This window comes from Oenanthe melanoleuca, chromosome 12 (genome assembly GCF_029582105.1).
Source record: "Oenanthe melanoleuca isolate GR-GAL-2019-014 chromosome 12, OMel1.0, whole genome shotgun sequence".
NCBI classification, from domain to species: Eukaryota; Metazoa; Chordata; class Aves; order Passeriformes; family Muscicapidae; genus Oenanthe; species Oenanthe melanoleuca.
Window position 1 is genome coordinate 1,727,873 of NC_079346.1, and position 14,306 is coordinate 1,742,178.

The window sequence follows — 14,306 nt, forward strand, 5'->3', positions numbered from 1 at the left end:
CAAGGAAACCATGAGGATTTTTAGGTTTTCTATGCTAACCACTTATTATCACTTTTCCCCACCCTTGTAATCAAATTTTGCTTCCATCAACCAAATAGCAGCAACAAAAGTTCATAACTCCAAGGCCTTCTTCCACACAAAAAAAATAAATCTGTGTTTTTCTGGTGCTCAAAATATTGGTCTCAAATAAAAGCAGAGATGCATTTGGCAAAGATGTAATGGAGCAGTTGGGTATTAAAGTGAAATCAAACCCCTGTAATTAATTTTAGGAGATCAGCAATGTCATTGTGACAAGGGTGAAGGACACTCAGAGGTGAGCAGGGAGTTTGGCAGTGGAAAAATTTAAAAACAGGGAGCTTATTGTACATCAATTAATGTGTTAGACAGATGGACAGACATCCTCCTGCAGCCACCAGGAAGAACTTTCCATCCCTTGGGAACACATCAGAAACATCTTCAAAGTAGAAGGGACAGATTGGAATTAAAATAAAATATAAAATAAATAAACAAATATTATAATAAATAATAAATAAATAAACAAACTAATAAAATTGAGGTGAAATTAAATGAAATTACTAATATAATATAAATTCTGACACTCCAATCCCCAGTTAACAGGATCTCACCCTCCAGAGTCATTCCAGGCTCCTTTACCAACCTGCACTTTCCCTATCCTGAAATCTCACTTTAAATTCAGGTTACCATGTACCTGCTCCATCCTGAGATAGATAGATAGATAGATAGATAGATAGATAGATAGATAGATAGATAGATAGATAGATAGATAGATTTTAAAAGCCAAATACATAAATAGATAAATAAATTTAAAGAAACAAATATATAACTAGATCATCTTTAAGGTCCCTTCCCACCCAGATTACTCTGTGATAAAACAATGCTTGAAAAATCTGAATTCACAGTCTGAGCAGCTTAAAGAGACCCTTAAAGTTTCTCCAACACAACCCACACAAGTGGGCTGGGGTTTTTTAATGGCTTTTCCCCATGCTATTAAACAGCTTTTAAAAGGAAGAGGATGCCCAGGATCAGATTTTAATGGAGGACCTTGAACAAATGATGGCAAAAGAAAATGTGAATGCTTGATAATTTAAGTGTTATTTTTTTTTTACTACCAATGTGAATCCAAGCCTAGCAAATTAAAACAGGAAGAATTAATTGGATATGCAAATAAGATTATTCACTATATAAATCTAATTACATACCAATTTGCTTTAACAGCATGAAAAAGACAAAAAAGCCTCTTTGTAAATTGTTTTCAAAACCACCTGTAGCACAACAAAGGGGAAGGTGCTCATTCCAGCAAACGAGGTGTTTATCAAGATCCCTTTGCCTCGGGCACCCTGATTTCCCAAATCCCATTATGAGTTTTCAGCCCCTCTGTTTTTCTCCCAGGAACAGACAGAACAAGCTGATCCTGGGGCTGTGAGTGATTCTGGTCACAAATCCTGACTTTCTGCAGCTGCTCCAGACGGGGCACAGTGGATCTGCTGGGCTGGCACTGGGAGCTGCTGCTGCACATCCTCAGCCCTTCAGAAAACAAAAAGGGACAAAGCAATAATTAACACAGCCCAGCAGAGATGAGGGAGATCTCTCCAGGGGGAAAAAACCTGTTAATTTGGGAGCCTTTTGTGTCCAAGCAGCAAATTACACTGATGGCAAATTTATTTCTTTGAGTAGCTCCTTGTCAGGAAGAATAAAAATTACAAACAAGATCACTAGAATTGATTAAGATACAGAATAGCTGAGGCCATAATTAGTGCCCATGTGCCAGCCCTGATAAAGGATCCAAATCACTCATTTTCTCTGACTGTACATTGAATTTTGTCATCTAAATCTGGTTCCTTGGTTCATATTGGGTATCTGAAACAGCCCAGAGTAAAAAGCAAGAAAAATATGTTCCAAAAAAAAGGAATGTCATGTTTACACCTGGACAGCAAGCAAGTATTGAGGTCACCTTATGGAAAGCAAGGTGGTGTTATTATAGAAAATGAAATTTGACCTGCCTGAAAAAAACTGCAAAACATTGAAGAGATGTTTAACAATTAAATGTGCACCAGAGGCAGAAATTTGGTGAACACAGAGGAGGTTTTTTGTCACTTAAAGTCTGTATATAAAAGGGTTTTGCAGCCTTTACTGTCTATTTTAGATTATATTAATAAAAGAGTGCATTGCCCTTGCACTTTATACATTTAAATATATACTGAAAAGAAATGCAGAAATTTGCTGCACACAGGTTTTCTGTCACTGAAACTCCATATACAGAGGAGTTTTGCAGTCTTTATTGCCTGCTTTAGATTATATTAATAAAAAAGGGTGCATTGCCCTTACACTGTAGATATTGAAATATATACTGAAAAGAAATGCAGAAATTTGCTGAACACGGAGAAGGTTCTTTTGTCACTTCAACTCTGTATATGGGATTTGTTTGCAGCCTCTATTGTGTATTTTAGATTGCATTAATAATGGAGGATGGCTCAAGATGAGAATTGCACATCTCCACAGCCACTGGTGACACATTTCTATGGTTTAGCAAAGCTGTTTTTCCTTTAAGCCCAGACTGGCTGCCAGTGCATTTGTACATTCAGACTGATACATTTTTCCTTTTGCTTTCAATGCTCTGTGGGCAGCTGCTCAGCAGCTCATGAATTTACATCAGATCTGAAGTCTTCAGGAATAACTTGAAAAAGGTTTTAAACTCCTGCTTGCTCAAAAAAAAAAAACAAAAACAAAAACAAAACAAAAAAACCTCAAAACAAAAAAAAAAAAAAAAAAAAAACCCAAGAAAACCAAAAACAACAACAACAACAACAACCAAACAAAAAAAAAACAAAAAACAAAAAAAAAAAAACCAAAAAACACCCCCCCCCACCCAAAAATAATAATAAAAAGCCAAAACCAAAAAAACAACCAAGGATTGGAAGGGACAAATCCTGCATCAGGGTTTTTTTTTTTGTGTCCTCCAGCACCGCTGAGCAACTGGTGGGAAATTTTGTCTTGTTTTCTCTAAATTTCTCAAAATTTTGCCTCTTTTCCTCTGCCAGGGGCTCTCTCAGGTATGCAGACCAGTGCATGGGAAGGGATTTTTCTTGCTGGAATTTATCCCTGTGTGAACCCTCACCTCACCGATTGAGACTGACACGTTTTACCAGCTGACAAGCCTTAAAAAAAAAAAAGCTGTTATGACATCCCTTAAATGCCAAAACCCTTGCTAACTGCTGCATTTTCATGCATCCCCTAAATACTTTTAAAATGCCAGAAAATGCCTCCAGCTCCAAATAAGAAGGGGTGGTGAAGTTTCTCCCACCTGCAAACCGGCACAGCCACACCTGAGCTCAAAACACCGAGTTTGTGCAGGAACAAACTGAGATTCTATGCAATTTTAAAAGTTTGATTCAATATTACTTAAAAAAAAAATAAAAAATAGGCAGCGATCAGTTATTGCAGTGATGTGGTTGTTCCAGGAATAACTCCCAGTACCCAGAGGTTAAGGTGGAGATTTCCCTTGCTCAAATTCCATCTCCTGTGCTTTTATTCAGCGTGGTTGGGCAGTTCCTGACTGTCCCCAAGTGTCTGAGCAGTGCTGAGCAGCCTGGCCATGGGGATGGGAGCTGCGTGGTGAGAAAACTCAAAATTCAGCCAATCCTCTGTGTCAACCCCTGCCCCAAAAGCTTTCTGATGGTACAAAGGAGCTGTAAACCTTTCACCAGGATAAAATCCAAGGGTTGTCCTTTCCTGCACTCTGTAGTGTTTGAATTTTAAATTTTAATTTGTAGGCTCTATGTTGAGCCATACCTGAAATGCTGCTGATTCATGATGGGTGAGAACTGGATTTGCAAGAACACATTTCCTGCTCTTTCTCTTCATATTCGTGTGTGTGTATTTAAAGGTGGAGACATTATCCATGTGTTTAAATGGGATCTGGATCCTGAATCAGTGCAGAACCAATCCCAAATTGGAAGGGACTCACAAGGATCATTGAATTCCAGCTCCTCTTGGATTTTTTAGCACTTTGCAGCCATAGATTCAACTTTAAATGGTTCTGCACATTCCCACCTGCTTTGTACAACACTCCTGATAAAATACTGGAATTGTGAGCCTGGGGAAGTGATGGATTCACCATCCCTGACGTGTTTGAAAACAGACTGGATGTGGCTCTGGGTGCCATGGTTTAGATGAGGTGTTAGGGCTGGGCTGGACTCGAGGATCCTAAAGATCTCTTCCAACCTGGTGAATCTGTGATTGTGTGATTGTTTGTGTGATTTTGTGATTGTTGGATTGTGTGATTGTGTGTTTGTATGATTGTGTGATTCTGGGATGCTGTGATTGTGATTCTGTGATTGTGTGATTTTATGATTGTGTGATTCTGTGATGCTGTAATTGTGATTCTGTGATGCTGTGATTGTTTAATTTTGTGATTCTGTGATTCTGTGATTGTGTGATTCTGTGATTATGTGATGCTGTAATTGTTTGATTCTGTGATTCTGTAATTGTGTGATTCTGTGATTGTTTAATTCTGTAGTTGTTTAATTCTGTGATTGTGTGATTCTGTGATTATGTGTTTGTGTGATTCTGTGATTCTCTGATCCTGTGATTCTGTAATTGTGTGATTCTGTGATTCTGTAATTGTGTGATTCTGTGATGCTGTGATTGTTTAATTCTGTAATTGTTTAATTCTATGATTGTGTGATTCAGTGATTATGTGTTTGTGTGATTTTGTGATTCTGTGATTGTGTGATTATGTGATGCTGTGATTGTTTAATTCTGTGATTGTTTAATTCTGTGATTGTGTGATTCTGTGATTCTCTGATCCTGTGATTCTGTAATTGTGTGATTCAGTGATTGTTTAATTCTGTGATTCTGTGATGCTGTAATTGTGTGATTCTGTGATTGTTTGACTGTGTGACTCTGTGATTCCTGGAGTGGTCCAAGCCACACTTTTGCCCTGCCCTGCCCTTCCCAGCAGCGTTTTGCAGCATTCCCAGGAGCTGTCTGTCCCCAGAGCCCCTGATGCAAGCCAGGCTCTCTCTTACAGCTCCTCTCCTCTTCCCACGGGGAGAGCTCCAGCAATTCATCATCCCCAGGAGAAGCTGTTTGTACACAAACATCCAACATCTCCTCGTCCTTGCACCTCCCCCTGCCCCGTGATTTTTGATAAATGCAGCTCTGTGTGTGCAGCCATCCCCCAGTGCCTGGCTGCAATTAGCACCCAGAGGCTGGGAACCAATTATGAGATTATTTAATGAGGTATAAGCAGTGGTGAAATAGAGAGGCAACAGTGAGACAGAGGAAAGCAGAAACAGGGCAGGAGAAGAGGGGAATCCCATGTCATTAAAAAACTCATGGATCCTGCTCCTTGGCTGATTTAAATGGAGATTTTGGACAGAAGTCAATAAATATGATCTAAAACAGGGGCCCAGAGCAGCTCCTGGATCCCTTGAGTGCCCCAGACCAGGATGGACACTGGGGCTGGAGCACCAGGGACAGGGGAGGTGTCCCTGCCATGGCAGGGGTGGCACTGGGTGGGATTTCAGGTCCCTTCCAGCCCCAACCCATTCTGTGACTTTGGGCTGCCCTGGTGGAGCACTGGGATGATTTGCCAGGTGTGACAGAGCTGTCCCAGGCAGCCCAGGGGATGCAGGATCCTGCAGGGAAGGGCTGGGACAGGCACAGGGGTGATGAGGAGCCATCCAGGAGCTGCTCTGCACACAAAGCACCTTCCCAGAGCAGCCCTGCCCGAAATGTGCAGAGCTGACCCCTCAGTGCTCACCTGCAGCCACTGCTGCAGCTTTCAGGAACCCACAACTCACATTCCAAAGGCTCTTCCCAGTCCTGGGAGCTCGTGAGACAGGCGGATTAAATGAGCAATAAAATGCAACTTAATGGGGTCGATGTTAAATTAGTTTCAATTATCAAACCCCATTTTAACAAAATGAATGCCTGGCTCCCTTCCAGGACTCACATAATTTACATGGGAAGGCACTGGGTTCTCTCTCCTCCCACTGACTGATGGCATCTCTCCCTCGCTTTCACTAGGGGATAAATTCCATATTCCATCCTAATATACCACCAAATTCCAAAAAAAAAGGAAAGAGAGCATTCAAGTTTGCTCAGGAATGCAGCAGAGGTCAATAAATATTGGTGTTAAACTTAATAAAGCAAAGTCAGTGTGAATAAATAGTGGGAAATTCAATGCAGATTATTTACCAAAGAGTTGTCTCTCTCTAAGCCTTTCTTCCTGCTTTTTTAACTGGCAGGAAGTACCATCCATTCCTATAATATTTACAGTTTGAGTTGCCTGTACTGATTTTTTTTTTTTTGTGTTTGGTGACAAACCAACCAAAAAAAGCAGGCTGGAAACCTGGATGCACAAGATGGGCATAGATCTGTGTTAGGCATTCAAAGGGATCACAAAATCCACTCAGAGAGAAAAGGAAAACAACTGTTCCAGTTATTGCCAAATCACCACAACCTTCAGCTCAAAAATACCCCAATCCTGTGATGTTTTGCCACATATAATCTCACTTTTCAGGGATGTTATAAAAGACAATTTAAGTTACTCAACACAGAGAATTTGGAGGTGATTTTTCCATCCCTGGGGAAGTGCACAGTTCTCCTCTTCATCCCAGCTGTGCATCCAGCTGCTCCCAGCCCCTTCTCATCCCTGTCCCCTGCACCTCTCCCTGTTTCACACCCCAGCAAAGCCAGTGAGGCTGGAGAAAATGGATTTCCAGATAAACATGGGAGAGAGGGAATGCTCCAGGAGTAAAGCCTGAGCCCTCAGGGAGCATTTCACAGCATCATCCAGGCTGGAAGGACACAAACCATTTATTTTCTTCCAAGTCTCACTGATCATCCACTGCACTATCCCTGTTTCACAAATAAAAACAACAATCATATTCAGGATTCTTTCTGGGATCTATTTTGCAGATTGCAAATAGAGGAATGGAAATGAACATTTAAAAAAAAAAAACAAAAACAGAAATTCCCACACAAAGTATTAAGGGCAAGGCAGAAGGTACAAATTAAAAGTTGGGATAAGAAGAATTTCAGACACATCTAAGTTCATGCTGTTCCCAACATGCACTGGACAAACTCAAAAATTTCCCACACAAACTGCTTATTTTCTTTTCAGCTGTGCAAGACAGCCATGGGAAGCTTTATAAATGACAAGATCCCTTAAAACAGATGCAATCTTCAGGCATTTCAACTCAGGAAATTGGAATTAAGACACATCAACCTATTAGGATAGCTGTATTTTTCATGCTTTCCCCAACACCTGGAAAGTTTAATGAAGTTTAAAGTCACCAGCTTCAGCTGGAGATGCTGACTGCTGGCTGGCTAATTAGTTACCTGTCTAATTGATTAGCAGCTTCTCCAGTAGTTGATTATAAATGCTTGTAATGCTTGCCTTGCTTTACAGAGTAATTAATATTATATAGACTATTTAACAATTGCATTGTAGCTTGATTTATGAAGCTGAGGGTGTATTTTACAGCAAATAAAAAATTCAAACAATCAGGAAAACCAGACTGAAGGGATAACAGGCAAGTTTTGCTTTTTCACTGTAACACACAGGAAATCTTTCCTAAAACTTGCAATAATGAGTCAGTGCAGCCTGTCAGCAGCATATTCTTAATTTCAGAGCACAGCCTGTCACAGCATTTGACAAATGCTCCAATAAAGCAGCATCAAACAATGCCCAGCTGAACTGCAGAGTTCTGTGCTCTATTCATTACATTGATTTGCCACGGGCTGACTTTGAGCATGAATTGCAAAAATGCATCAGCATCTATTTAATGGCCCCAACCCTGGAAAAACTGGAGCAGTTGTGACTGGCTGAAGGAGGGGATTTTTGGGAGAGACTCTACAAAAACTCACTTTCTGTATGGCCAGTGGAGCTGTCAGTGGTTCTGTGCCACCCACATTTCTGCACTTCACAATCCAGGCTGGATTGATATTGGGTTTTATTTTTGGATGATCCCCTTCACTGAGGGACCTTTCCCAAGTGAACATGATCCCTCCAACACCATTTCCAGCCCCTCCATCTCCAGGGGCTGCAGCAAAACCCAAAGATTTCACCCCAAAAGGCTCCGTGGGAACTGCTGTGTGCTAAACAATGAAAATCCCCAGCAAAGCCTGGAGCCAAGGAGCAGAATTCTGTACCCAGGCAGGGAGGAAATCCCCACCCAGATGGGTTTTTGACTTTGTCCAAACACAAGCTCCAAGCCCAACCCAGCAGGTTCCCCCTGCTCCACATCCCTCACCTCTTGTTCCCCTCCCTGACCACACAAGCATTACAAAATTAAACCCCTTTCCAATAATATTTAGATTTTCTAAGAATCACACAGTATTTTACCTGTAAAACACCTGACTAATCACCTCAAATTTTGCTATAAAACCCATCTTTACTGGCAATAAATAATCACTTTGGGTCCATAGCCTCCCTAATTTGATAGATGTGTGGAAAAGCAGGTATTTCCATAAGTCCCTAAATGAGATTTAATTTCAATACCTACACACTAATTCAAATGCAAAGGAGCTAAATTGAAATGGGGCATCATATAAAACACACAGGGGATCAATACACAGCCAGAGAGTTGGAACATCTGCTTAGGAAAGTGTCTGTCTGCTCCCTGGTTTATTTAAAGTGCACCATCTCATCTTCTTAACTTTTGAGAAAGAGGCAATTAAACTTGCCCAGATGGACTTGGGAGTTAAACAGAGAAAAACACCATCTAGCTAATCATCTGTGTATAAAAGTGAGGAGATGGCATTGATATGGCCTCTGATTTCATAATTTGGGAAATGATGGCCTCAATCAATCAGGTCACATCCAGCAAGGGCTCTGCTGCTGACCAGGAACAGAAATGGGCTCAGACTTCTGCTGGGGCTGCCTCAAATCCTCTGCAGCAACAGAAAACTCACCACATAACCCCTAAATAAACAAAAATTACATTTTCTTAGCTCTCCTTTCCACCTATGTACAGCTGGGTGATGCTGTAGAACCCACCTTGGGCAGCTGAAATTCTTCTGGCTTCAGTTTAAAGGAATTTTTGTCCAGCTGAGGTTTAATCATTTTTATCCCAGCCAGGAGAGGTGGATCCAGCACCTGCCTGCCAGAGGATGCTGCTGGAGGATTTCCAAATACAGGAATTGCAAATGAACATGAAAACCCCCTAAATAATCAGAAAAAAACCCACTCAAAGTATTAAGGCAGGGCAGATGTGATTTGCAAACCCTGGCCCAGTGGTGCCCAGGGCTGGGTGGTGTTTGAGGAGCACCAGGAGTCACTCCCTGCCTCCCCTGCTGTGCAAACATTCATTAAACTGCCAGCTCCAGAAATGCAAAGTGCTGCAGAACTGACCAAAATATAAATGAATTAATTATGGGGCCGCAGCAGATGAATCATTTCCCCCTCACATCAAAGTGCAGAGGGAGCTACAGAACAAGAGAAAAAAAAAAAAAAAACAACCAAAAAAACACTGAACAAATTGAACTGCAGCCTCGTTTAGAGGAGACCATAATTTAATATGTACAACAGGGCTCCCAGCTTGAATTATTTATATTCAGACACGAAATTAGCTGAATTTCTCTGCTATGAAACCTGCAGCTGCTTGGAGAGCTGAATGAATTCAAATCCCCATCTCTCTGTGAGTTCTGAGGTTTGATTTCTAACAGAGCTGGGTGCCTGATTTCACTGCAATGGATTGATGGAAATTATGGGGTTTTGCCTCACAATGGAGAACATTTGGCTCTATATTGGGATTTTTCCCTCCCATGAGTGCTCTGAACAGGTTTGAACCACTCTGGGGTATTGCTATGCTGGATCAGCATGAGATAAAAGGAGAAAAAAATATCTGGACAGGTATTTCTGAGAATATTTTCCTGCTAAAAAGTTTTGGGGAAAAACCCCAAACCACCACTAAAAAAACCACAAAAAATCAACAACTACAACAAGAAAACAACCAACTAAACAAAACAAAAAAACCCCCAAACAACAAAACAAAAAACCCAAAGCAAAACAAAGCAAAACAAAACAAAACAACCAAAACAAAATAAGGAAAAAAAAAACACAAACCAAGAGCTCCAGGACAAATTAATTTCTTAAAGCTCCTGTATTTATGTGGTGCTTGAGGCTGGAAGGGGCTGCTCAGGAGTCAGGGCAGTCAGTGTGTGTTGAACAATTCTATTGTGCATCACTTGTTGTTTTACTTTATAATATTATAATAATAAGATAAATAATACTATTATTTATTATAATATTATTATTTGTTATTATTATTATAAAGTAAATATATTAATATTAATATTAATAAATAATGATAATAATATTTTTTTACTTCAGTTCAATTATTAAATTATTCCTATCCCAACCTACAAGTTTTAATTTTGACTTAATTTGATTTTGCCCTGGGGTGGAGGGAGGTGGGTGTGAGGCTGGGTGGGGCTAAACTGGGCTTAACCCACAGCAGTGTCAGAAGGTGAATGGTTAAATCCCACTATAAAATATGCATCTGCACACTCAGACATTAATGTGTCTGTGCCACTGCAGCTCATTAACATGCAAATACCACTTCAGCACAGAAACTCTCTGCTCCAGGAGGTTAATGAGGCAAAGGATGGCACAGAAGTCACAGAAACACAGAAAATTTCCTTTCAGAAATTTTCCTTTCAGACTGGCCCAGCACTGCAGGCACACAGTGCCTCCTCTCCTGCTCTGGCTCAGCCCAGGCAGTGCCTTTTGTTTCCACTGATGCCTTTTGTATTCCCAGACTCTGCCCTGCATTAGTGACTCTGAATTCCATGTAAAGTGTCCCAAGCTCTCCTCCCAGCTCAGCACACACAACAATCCTTGTCCAGCCCAGAACCAAGGACAGGCTGCAGCTCCAGCCCCAAAAAGTGCAAACAGAGAGAACTGGGGAGAGAATCTGGGAGGGTGGGACTGCAGAGCCTGGAGCTGGGGTTGGACAGTGAACCCCAAATGGAAATGGAGCAAAACTGATAAAAGTGTGAAACTCCTGACTGGGATCCATCCTGGGTGCAGCCATGGCCAGGCTCTTGCACTGCCCAAGGGGAATCCTTGGAAGGGTTTTTAATAAATTCTGCTTTATTCTTTAACTCCGCCCAGCCTCTGCTCCAGGTCAGCCTCTCCAGGCATTACCATCACCCTGCCCTGGCTGGACACCAATGATTTTTTGGGATATGTGAGGCTGCTCAAGGGAAAGCATTTTCTAACAAAGTCATGGCTTGAAAAGTTTTGTGCTACTTTTCACAGCTTACTCTGCCTCTCATCCCACTCTCTAACCCTGAAAAGTTATCAGCACAGCTGCTGCTAAAGGGATCTGAGAGCCTGAACACACCAGGGCTGTTTGGATAATTGACCCCAATATATAGATGAACCAAAACTTATAAAAGTGTAAAAACTCATGACCAGGATCCATCTGGGATTTGCTTTGGGTGCAGCCCTGGCTGAGCTCTCACACTGCCCAACTTGCCACTGTCCTTTCAATAAATTCCTATTTTATCCTTTCAATAAATTCCTATTTTATCCTCTCAATAAATCCCTGTTTTACCCTTTTGCTCTGCCCAGTCTCTGCTCCAGGTCAGCCTTTCCTGCAGCAGTGCTGGGGGCTGGCAGCAGTTCCATGGCTGGGATGGGACACGTTGGGAAGTTCAGATGCAATTTCCAGGGAGCAGAGGTGCATTTAGGAAGCATTTAGGAAGCACACACATCAAAAAAAGGCCCAAGGAGCTGCAGTGGCTGCAGCCCCAAAGATGCACTGGGGATGATGCTGGTGCTTGGGGATGGTGGTACCACTCAACTGCACAGGGGTTTTTTGGGGCAACACCCCAAAAATTCATCCTTGACCAGCCCTGCTGCTCTCTGCAGCACACACCAATGACCAGGATACACCTGGGCTGTGTCTGATTCTGATCAAGAACTAAACCTAAGTATTCCATTTTCAGATTTAAGAATTTAACTTAACTTCCCCTGTTATTTAAAGGTTCACAAAGCACTGTGGAGGTTTGGTGGACAACTTTCTGCAATTTTTTTTTACATTTTTATAACTAGTTATTAATATTTTTTCACGAGGGTAGAAAATGGTTTGCTCAACGTGAAAACACAAGTTTCCCCCTTAACTTCAGAATATTCAGCAGCCACCTATGAGTGTGTTCATAACAGCAGAGCACAAAACACTCCCACAGCTCTGGGAGTCAATCCAAGGGCATCCCTTAAAAAAGAGCCCAAATGAGGGAGCCCTGCTCGTGGCAGCAGCAGAATTCCCACAGCACAACCCAGCCCTGCCCCCAGCCAGCCTGGGCAATGCTGCAGGCAGCCACAGAAAGTCCCACATTTAAAACCTGCCCAAAGCACCTCCTGCAGCAAAAATGAACCATTTCATCACCCAGCACCTGCTCTAAAACTCACACAAAACTTTCTGGCACTGCTCTCCCCATACATCTGTTAAACCTCCCTCAGCAGGACAGAGAATTTGAGATCTGAGGAAATTCAGTGCACTGTAAAGAGGAGGGAAAATGCTGCAGCAGAATAATGGGGGGAAAGCCTGTGCTGGAGAGATGTATTTTCATAAAACACAGATCTTTTCATAAAAGCAACCTCCCCAAGCACATCCCCCTGAAACTTTATTTTGCTGACCTTAAGCAGTTTGCAGTAGGTATTTCAAGTGGAGAAATTGCAGTAAAAATATTTTCCATGCTTTTGTTTTCCCCTTCTTTTATTTATTTGCTTGAAATAAAGGCTCATCCTTGCTGTATTCCCACAGCCCAACTTCCCTGGGGTTGCAATTCCCAAAACAATGGGGGCTCTGCATTGCAGAATCTCTCTGCATCCAATTTTCTGCCAGCTCAGAAACTGTCAAAGCACATTTAGAAAGTCTTGGAACCGAATTTCAAAAATAGGTAGCCCTAAGTACCGGAAGAAAAGTCTCTTTATGTTCAGTAGAGCTAAGCAGAAAATAAGTAAACACTGCTCTAAGTACTTTGTTATTATCTAAAATGCTGGGAAAGTAACCTGCCAGTGAACACAAAGGGAAGGGGAGAAATCAAAAGTCATTAAATAAAGCAGTAAAACAGTCTGAGGAGCAGCAGGTAAATGAGAGCAATCCAGGTTAACACCAGGGTGACACAAACATTAATTAAAGCCTGACACCCTCCCTCAGAACAAAACACGAGTGAGAGAATCACGGTGGCAGTGCAAGGAGGAATTAATAGGGACAGGGCAAAGACAGACTCAGCACAGCCCTCAGGGATCCCACCAGTGACACGGCCACTGTCACTTTGGGACCAGCCTCTGCAAACCCACAGAGCTCTCAAGAGCTGTTCCAGCTCCAGGAAAAGGCACATCCCCCAAAAATCTCTGGGAATGCTCTGAAGGTGTCAGCCTGGGCTGAAAAGGTTAAAGAAGGGCCCTTGCAGGGGATGGTGTATGGCTGGAATGTGTTATTCTAATTATTTGTTAAATGGAGCGAGGGCTCAGCTGTAACACAACACCACTTTAATGGGACTTAAACTCCACTCCACGCAGGTTTAATTGAGCAGGGAAACACTTAACACAAATGAGGGAAAACAACTTCCATCAACAGCAGAAGAGGAAAGAAAGCAGACCTTTGAGATCGGGCTTGGCCTGGGAGACTCTGAGCAACAGGAAAATGAGTTTCACCTTGACCCTCCCACCCACGGCACCAGCAGGGATTGCTTTGGGCATTTCATCCCTGACACAGGAACATGAACTTGTGTTTTTCAGAATCTCTGCTGCTTGGTGTGTAACTCTGAAACTTCATGTTGGGTGTTAGTGAGTTCTCTTCAGCTGGACAAAACAATTCCTTTCTGGCTAGGGAATCAAGGACACCCAGTACCCAAAAATCAGAAACAGCAGCGAAGGGAAAGCCAAGGGCTGAGACTTTATAACCTGAGGCTGTAGTTGGATAATTGACTCCAATGAACCAAAACTTAAAAAAGTGTAAAACTCGAGACCAGGATCTATTTTGGATTTGATTTGGGTGTAGCCCCAACCAGGCTCTTGCACTGCCCAAGGTGGATCCTTTCAATAAATCCCTATTTAACCCTTTCAATAAATCCCTATTTAACCCTTTCAATAAACACCTATTTAACCCTTTTCAATAAATCCCTCTTTAACCCTTTCAATAAACACCTATTTAACCTACCTATTTAACCCTTTCAATAAATCCCTATTTAACCCTTTTAATATATCCCTATTTTATTCCTTTCAATAAATTCCTATTTTACCCTTTCAATAAATCCCTATT

The 14,306-nt window shown here is 41.8% G+C and overlaps 1 protein-coding gene across 3 annotated transcripts in view; it reads right to left on the reverse strand.

The window, feature by feature from the left end:
- The window catches only part of LOC130258400 (contactin-4), a 259,140-nt gene that overhangs the window by 111,111 nt on the left and 133,723 nt on the right, over nt 1-14,306 (reverse strand). The gene's annotated exons all lie outside the window — the stretch shown is intronic.